The sequence below is a fragment of the Oratosquilla oratoria genome, chromosome 9 (genome assembly GCF_046742065.1).
Source record: "Oratosquilla oratoria isolate Oo_2021 chromosome 9, ASM4674206v1, whole genome shotgun sequence".
NCBI classification, from domain to species: Eukaryota; Metazoa; Arthropoda; class Malacostraca; order Stomatopoda; family Squillidae; genus Oratosquilla; species Oratosquilla oratoria.
In genome coordinates this window covers 10,122,289-10,132,288 of record NC_134785.1, presented here as the reverse complement: position 1 = coordinate 10,132,288, position 10,000 = coordinate 10,122,289, and positions in this window count along the sequence as shown.

The following is a 10,000-nucleotide window of genomic DNA, read 5'->3' as shown; positions in this document are numbered from 1 at the left end:
AGTTTTCATAAGTACAACGAATGAGGTTAGTGAAATAGTACCTTTTAAGGATAGAGAGCGTTCGCTATGTCCAGCTAAAAGTCTTGAAAGTTCAGACCAATGTGTTCCTCGTCCACTTGAGGCAAATGGATAAATAGGTAAATGAATAAAGTAATTAAATGAAATCATAAATAGTAAATCAACGAATGAGTAAACAAATGAATAAAGTAAATAAATAAATAAAGACATGATTTGAGCTTTGCTCTGTAATGGTAGCTGACATCTTCGTGTGACAGTCATCTAACGTCAGCCAAAAAAAAATTAATAATTTACGTCATTTTCTTGAAAAGGTAAACTCTCTTTCACCCATTTTTGACTTCTGTATTTACTGTGGCTGTCGCCAGGAGATTTTAATCGGCCGAAGAAAACCTTTAAATGCATCAGAAAATATAGAATTATAAATTTGTCCTTTAACATCTACGTTCAAATCTTATTTTTCTTATGCCTGCCGCCAGACGATTTAATTCAGCTGAGGGAAACATTCAAAGGTGTCAAGAGGGCCTTTGAGGCCAAAAGGTTTCAATCAAATTAATCAAATCTGACACTAACAAAATAAAAATTAATAAAGTGACCACTCGGACTGAGAGGGAATAACATTGAATATACATATATATATGTATATTTGTATATATATATTATATATATATATATATAAATATAAATATATATATATGTACACATACGAGTATAATATATATATATGTGTGTGTGTGTGTGTGTGTGTGTGTGTGTGTGTGTGTGTGTGTGTGTGTGTGTGTGTGTGTGTGTGTGTGTGTGTGTGTAACATATATATTTATATATATATATATATATATATATATATATATATATATATATATATATTATTTATTATTTACATGATTATATTTGTTATTCATTAATTTATTATCATTATGATTTTTTTATTCGCATCCGACCTAGATATGAAACAAAAGGTCTCCTGTCCGCATGCTCCGCCTTTGTAATCCTTTGTAACATATATATATATATATATAATGTATATATATATATATATATATATATATATATGTATATATATATATATATATATTTCAACCACATTAATTTTTCACTTGAATTCTATGCCATCACGATCGAGACTGACAAGGAGCTCGACGGAAGCATATACGGAAACTGATACGTAATCAAGCCAAGGACTCGAACCCAGCTGAGACGTAATAAGTGAACAGTGACTTAAACCATTGCGCTATCAAGAGAGCTCTGAGTTAAGCACAGTTTCTTATATTTGTATGCTCGAGTTACATACATATACACAAATTTCATGCTCAACCCATCCCCGCTATGATAGTGCAATTGTTATTATGTACACATGGGAAAGTATTATACACACACATGTAACAAGTGATAGTGACTTAACCGATTGCGCTATCAAGAGAGATATAAGTTGAGCGCAACCTTTCTCATATATTTCTATGCTCGAGTTACACTGTCGCATGTCCTTAGTTGTACTATGTATCAATTTCTGCATGTATGCCTCCTCGAGTTTCTCGATGTTGATAGCTTAGAATTAAAGTGAATTGTGGTTCATAAATGTAAATTTGTTCACTAGGAACCACTCAGTGTTGTACATATACATATACATATATATATATATATATATATATATATATATATATATATAGATAGATATATAGATAGATATATATATATAAATATATATATGTATATATGCATATATACTGTATATATATATATATATGTGTGTGTGTGTGTGTGTGTGTGTGTGTGTGTGTGTGTGTGTGTGTGTGTGTGTGTGTGTGTGTGTGTGTGTGTGTGTGTGTCTATGTATGTATAAATATATGTTTATATATATATATATATATATATATGTATGTGTGTGTGTGTGTGTGTGTGTGTGTGTGTGTGTGTGTGTGTGTGTGTGTGTGTGTGTGTGTGTGTGTGTGTGTGTGTGTGTGTGTATACACAAGGATAAGTATAGATGTAAATGCACACATACTGTAGATATACTCACATTGATTCTTTGCTATGAGCTCTTTATATGAAAGTATTTTCTAAAGATAATAATTATATTAAGGGTTCTTATGAATTATTTCTTCTTCAGTCAAGTAAACACAAAACGAGCAAAGGTAACTCTATGATGAAAAGAGATAAATGAAAAAAAATTCTGAAGGAAGAAGACATTCATCCGATACATATCTTGGTGGTACGACCCCTGCAAACGAGTGATTTTCATTTTCATTTTCATTTTCAATGAGATTTGATTTTACTTGTTTATTTATCTACTTATTTGGTTGTTTACTTGCTTGTTAATATATTCAATGATTTGTTTATTATTTCTGTTATTTATGTAATGTTTATATATTAATATATTTGTTTGGTTACTTAATTATCTATTTATCTATCTATATATTTCTGGTTGTATATTTCTTTATCTATTCATTTCACAATTTACTTATTCACTTATTTCTTTCATTAATTATATATATATATATATATATATATATATATATATATATATATATATATATATATATATATATACATATATACATATACATATATATATATATATATATATATATGTATATATTTATATTTTTTTTTATTTCTTATTATTTTTGCAATATATATATATATATATATATATATATATATATATATATATATATATATATGTATATATGTATATATATATATATATACACATATATATTAATATATGTATATATATATATATATGTATATATACATATATATATATGTACACATATATAAATATATATACATAATCTCTTCAAGTACTTTCATTCGCACCCAGAACAGTGAGTATGTTAATGTTGCTGTCCTGCAACATTATAAAGATATTCATCGATCGCTCTGATAATGACATAATAAGTCTTATCTTATCTCAGTGAACTCTGAGACTTTATCACTTAATATTAGGTATTCCTAGAACATCATATCATACTTTTTGTCTTAATCTTATTTTTTTAAAACCTTTCCTATTAATCCTCTGTGTACATAGATATTGTGCATTCGATTTCTTGGTGTTGACTACGGTTAGAGTTAGTTCAACGAAGAATTAGGATTTATACATACATACATACACACACACACACACACACACACACACACACACACACACACACACACACACACACACAAACACACACACAAACACACACACACATATATACATATGTATATATTGTTCACCAGAGGTTGAGAGAAGATCACATCCCAGGTGTTTACTCCCTCCCATATAAAGATTGCAACCTTTTATACATAGGCCAGAGGGGTAGAGACTTAAGAACAAGATTGAACACAAGAGGTCGATTAAGTATGGCCAAGAAAATTCAGCCGTGGTTCAACACGTAAATAAATTTATTCACCGGATGGACTGGGAGAAATCTGACCTTTTTTATAAATATATATATATATATGGATGTGCAGTAACCTACGACTAGCACTAGGTAGGATTCCTGGCACGTGCTCTATTTCAGGTTGGATCCTCAGGCGGCGGAACTGGGCGGGCGTTCCAGCCGTACTTTCACGACTACCCAACCCCACCTTGCAACGGTGGACATCAGAGGTGCAGCAAACTAGTGTAGGATCTCTTCAGGCTGCATCGTCGACCAGAGGATAGATGAGTAGTTCTGCAATAAGACATTAAGTTTGAATCCACAATATCTTTATATAAAGAAATATTATTTTCATATACGTAGGTATATAGATTAAGATGTCTATGCATTTTGAAACCATTTGTTCATGTGCACAGACATATATTTGATGAATAAAATAAAATATGATAAAATAAAATAAAATAAAGTAAATTAAAATGTTTTTTCATATCCTCAAGTGACACAGGTCATTTTTAAACCCAAATTAGAGTGCGGCAAATGCAAAAGTGGACCAAAAAATTTCGAGACGGAGGAGGCTAAATGATCAGAAATATACCTTACAGACACATCCTGCCGCAGTGCAGAATTATTTTATTTTTGCACTAGCCGCACCCCAATTCTCACACGAGTGGCTATGTCTTTGCATTTATGTCCCTCCAAAGAGAGAGTTGTAATAGCAACATTTGTGTTCCTTCCCAGCTCCCACTTCCCATTATGGAGATATCGAGGCACAAAAACAGATACCACTGTAAAAAATCGACTAGTCCACGTGAGGGAAATTTACAAACTGACACCACGTGGTCCCGGGAGCGAGTAAACAGATTTGCCATGTGGTGCGTATTGTCTCGTCTAAATGACGGTACAGACAATATATATATATATATATTTTTTTTTTGGGGGGGCGGTTGGCAAGTACCCGCCCGAACCTCAACCTTGCAGGTTGTCCGGAACCGTTCGAACGCAAGATAGACGGTGAGTCCACGTTATGTCACTGCATAGACAGTAACCGGAGGAAACTGATATAACCACACACTCACACACAGTGATGTCACCAAGTCACCTCAGGTCCTGAGATGAACAGAGGTCAGGGGTCATTACTCAGAGTAGATGCCTTTCCTATACTTTGCACTGCGGCGAGGGTTCGAACAGTCACGCCATGGCGCACCCCCAACCCTGGGCTGAGGTAAGCTTTAACCCCTTTTTCACCGTGGTGCCCCACGGTAGTATCCTCCCCAGTAAACAGCTTAAGCTCGCGGACGCGGGCGAGGCTCGATCTGCCGAACCCGTGATTGCGAGGCGAGCGCGTTATCATTGTGCTAGCCAGGAGACTTATCACGCTTTTATCTAAATGATAGGGCGTAAAACTTGTATGCTGATAAATCATGCAGGTAGGAAATGCCTTTGCCCACAACGAAGTTAGAAGCAAAATATAAATAAATGAATGAATAAATAAATCAATAAATAAATAGATAAATAGAGAAAAAAATAAATATATAAGTAAATAAACGATTAACCAAACAGGTTAATTAGTAAATAAAGAAATGAACAAATAAAGAAATAGATCAAAAGTTTCCTAAATAAGTATATGAATAAGTAAATAAACAAATAAATAAATGAATAAATAAATATACAAGTAAATAGATGTATGAATAGATAAGTTAATTGATAAATAAATATATGAATGAATAAATGAATGAATGAATAGATAAATATATAAAAATAAATAGAATAAAATAGTGCAAAAAGAAATAGAATAGATAAGGAAGAAATGTATCAAAACAGAACAGAGGTAAGCAAAATATTTCATTTATCATTATTCCATTTTATATATTTATTTATCTGTTTGTTTACTTATTCATTTATTACAAGATAAAATGAGATAAATTAGAATAGAATAAAATAACATAAACAAGCACGAGCACATAGCATTTTCAAGGTCTCTCGTTATCTCTCTACCAAGAGATAAGAACATCGCTCATTAGGCAACCTAGCCAAGCCTCTGTAGTGTTCAGACGACGCACATTCGAGCCTTTATTCTGGCCATTGTCAGACGATTTTATCCAGTTTAAAGAACGTCACCGAAATAAAGCAAAAAATTCTTCTCCCCTGTAGTTCAGGTCCTCCTCTTCCTCCTCCTCCTCTTCCTCCTCCTTATCCTTATCCTCTTCCTCTCCCTCTTCCTTCTCTTCCGCAGGGGATTTCCCACCGATGAATAAGATCGCATAGCAGACAGAATAACTTGTGAATAAAAGTGTGTGTGTATTAACCTAGTTGTATTTTACGGGAAGAGGAGCTATGCTCGTGAGTCCCGTCTCCATATCTCGTTTGTGTGTGTGTGTGTGTGTGTGTGTGTGTGTGTGTGTGTGTGTGTGTGTGTGTGTGTGTGTGTGTGTGTGTGTGTGTGTGTGTGTGTGTGTGTGTGTGTGTGTGTGTGTGTGTGTGTGTGTGTGTGTGTGTGTGTGTGTGTGTGTGTGTGTGTGTGTGTGTGTGTGTGTGTGTGTGTGTGTGTGTGTGTGTGTGTGTGTGCTTGCGTGCGTGTGCACGCGCAACGTTCCACTCAAGGGGATCCAAGCTTTGAACGTTTGCGGACAAACGTCTGGTAGCAACCACGGAGGCATCCCCAGCTATAACCGGCGATTCTATCCTTGGAGGGGCTTAGGGCGATGTTGCAATGAATATGTAATTATGTAGAAGCTTACAGCAATTCGATTTTTGCCGATTTGTACCGCAAACATCACTCTGAGGGTTTGGTCCGCAATTTGGATGATGCGGACCTCCAAGGATTCTAAAATTGCAACGGAGTTCAGATTTTGCGAAAGTACCCCCGAATGCGAAAATTGCAGAGTTGCACTTTGTATTCGAATTTTGCGATTTTACACCAGAGTTCTGAAATGGCGGAACTCGATTTTTGCAGAATGTCACACCGTTCATTTTCCCGAAGAGAAGCGAAGAAAGGGAGAGGAGAGGAGGGGAGGGGGAGAGAAAGGGAGAGGAAGGGAAGTGTAGCAACTTTGCAAGGTTTCCTAATCATAATAATCCTTAACGTCTCCAATAACCCTCAGGATTCCCACTGTTTGTCCCCAGCATCGTGTGGGATCCCCGCCGCAGCCGCAGCCGCAGCCGCCACCCCCGCCGCCTCCGCCTCCGCCGCCGCCGCCGCCGCTCTCGGTGTTCGCGGGCGGCGCCTCGTGGGTTTGTGTGGCTTCCGTCGGAGGCGTAGCTGAGGCAAGGGGGCACACAACCCACCGGTACCGCAAGGGTTTCCACTGAATTCCCTCCTCCTCTTCTTATTCCTCTTCCTCCTCTTCTTCCTCCTCCTCCTTTTCCCCCTCCTTTTCCTCTTCCTCTTCCTCTTCCTCTTCCGCCTCCCCCTCCTCCTCTTCCTATTCCGCCTCCCCCTCCTCCTCTTCCTCTTCCGCCTCCCCCTCCTCCTCTTCCTCTTCCGCCTCCCCCTCCTTCTCTTCCTATTCCGCCTCCCCCTCCTCCTCTTCCTATTCCGCCTCCCCCTCCTCCTCTTCCTCTTCCGCCTCCCCCTCCTCCTCTTCCTCTTCCGCCTCCCCCTCCTTCTCTTCCTCCTCCGCCTCCCCCTCCTTCCCCTTTTCCTCCTCTTCCTCTTCCTCCTCACAACCCACCAGTACCGCATGGGTTTCCACTGGATTCCCTCCACTTTTTATTCCTCTTCCTCCTCTTCCTCCTCCTCCTCCTCCTCCTCCTCCTCCTCCTCCTTCTCCTCTTCCTCCTTCTCCTCCTCCTTCTCCTCTTCCTCTTCCTCCTCACAACTCGCTAGTACCGCAAGGGTTTCCACTGGATTCCCTCCTCCTCCTCTTATTCCTCTTCCTCCTTTTCTTCTTCCTCCTCATTCTCCTCCTCCTCTTCCTCTTCCTCTTTCTCCTTTTTTTTCCTCTTCCCCCTTCTGCTCTTCATCTTCCTCCTTTTCGTCCTCCTCCTCCGCTTCCTTCTCCTTCTCCTTTTCCTCTTCCTCCTCTTCCTCCTCCTCCTCCTCCTCTTCCTTCTCCTCTTTTTCTTCCTCCTCCTCCCCCTCTTCCTCCTTTTTCTCCTCTCTCTCTTCCTCCTCTTCCTCCTCTCTCTCTTCCTCCTCTCTCTCTTCCTCCTCTCTCTCTTCCTCCTCTTCTTTCTCTTCCTCTTCCTCCTGCTTCTCTTTCTAACTCATTAAAGATCTGCTCTTTTTTGTGAGCCCCGTCTCGGTCGGTGCTATGCGTCTTTACTTTCTACTGTATTTTTAAGTTTCTATGTTTTGTTTTCCTTATTTACTTTTTCATCCCATTTCTGTGTTTATATAATTAACTAATCAATTTATTCATTTATTCATTTTTACCTATCTATTCATTCATTTTTAGTTATCTATTTTCCATTTATGTATCTATCCATTTATCTATTCATTCAACCGTTTATTTATTCATTTTTTTCATTTATTCGTTTATTCACTCAATCATTCATTTATTTCTTTATTCATTTGTTTATTTATTATAATTAATTATTTTTGTCTGTTCATTTTACCTTTTCCTCGTCTGTGTCAGATTTAAATCGATTACAATGTGACAATTAGGTGCTGAAGGCCGAGCCATGACGTCAGAGCAGCTCCCAGTGCTGACGTCGTGTCGTCAGGCTTGGCGAAGTCGCAAACGGGCTTACTGTACGGACAAGCGTGTCTGCGTAGGAATGGCTTAAAAATCTACACATATACATACGTACGTAAATATATACATACATACATATACACATACATACATACATACATATACATACATACATACATACATACATATACATACATACATACATACATACATACATACATACCTTTACATATATATATGCAAAACACTGAATGGGTCCCAGCGAATAGATTTACATTTATCAACCACAATTCGCTTTAATTCTAAGCCATAAACGTCGAGGAACTCGAGGAGACATACATGCAGAAATTAATATATGTACATACATACATACATACATACATACATACATATAGCGCAAACACACATATCTACAAAAATCTCACTCTCCCACTCCCACGAAATGGGAAGTGAGAAACCCGTGGTAGGACAAGCCCTGTCAGTTGCTGCAATCCGCTTTTTTTTTTTTTTTTTTTTTTTTTGCCGATGTTTGGGTCGCCTCCCAGCCTGGCCAGGGCTGTGAGGAACCAACGCAAGAAGCCCGCAGCGGGTCCCATGGTTCGAACTCACGACCACTTGATCATTAGTTCGGCACGGTACCCACTAGGTTACCATGCGGCTCCAAACCTATATATACATACACACACACACACACACACACACACACACACACACACACACACACACACACACACACACACATACACACACACGCACAAACACACACACACACACATACACACACACACACACACACACACACACACACACACACACACATATATATATATATATATATATATATATATATATATATATGTATGTGTATATATATATATATATATATATATGTATATATATTGATGATGATGATATCATTTAACGTCACAAACTCCCCCCTATCGGCGCCCCTTACAGACGACTTTGTAGTGTGGACATTAATGAACCATGTCCTTCCTTCAACTTCGCCAGTGGCAGGGTTCGAACCGCCATCCCCTCGACCTTTGCCGCAAGTGACGACATACATGCATATAACATTTATGTATACATGCATGTATACACATACAAACCTCTTTGCCAACGATCCCACATTCCTTGATTGTGCTGGAGGTGCTAATTTTCGGATTAATTATTGGCTAAAGATCTAAAGTGATTAAGCTCTGAAACTGCTTACAAAAACAAGACAAAAGCCTTGTTAGATTAAGCCTTTATTCTACGTTAGGGCTTTGTTCACTGCGGTTGCCCGGTTGCGCAACAGGCTATGGTTGTTGCCTGCTCCGGTAACAAGTGACCGTCACTGGCAGTTGCCGTCACCGACCGTCTCTTTTTGTTGACCAGCAAAGCCAACAGAAGAAGCACCTCCTCCATTGATGCCATTCTTCCGACTAATGAGATGATGAGAAAGGATTCCACAACTCGGTGACAGTCACTGGTTGCTTGCAGTTGCCCGAGACTTTCACACTAGGCAACTAGTGACTGCCACTAGTGACGGTCACTAGTCGCCTAGTGAGAAAGGGGCCTTAGGGTTCTGGAGTCACGTAAGACGATCTATCCCAGTGGACGAGTTGGCAAAGAGGGAAATGATGAGTACCAACAATCCGCTTGCAATTGACGCTAAATACAGAATTATGAATGTTTACTCTTGCTGCTCAAGGGCTGAAACCAACACACGATGCAAATGACGAGGGAATATAATCATAATCTACTTCCCTCAGGCTGAAATAACCATGTACAAGTATTCTTTTATCAACATGGCAAAAATGATAATGAATTTCTTATACTATTTCTAAAAGGATTAAATCAAAATGCAATATCATTGGTAAACTTTTTGATAGATGCAAAAATTAATTGGAACTTGAAAGGAAGGATACTGTTTTAATATTGCATAGCTAAATGATAATGTATCAAATCAAAATTATATTCCCAGAATGTAATTTCTTT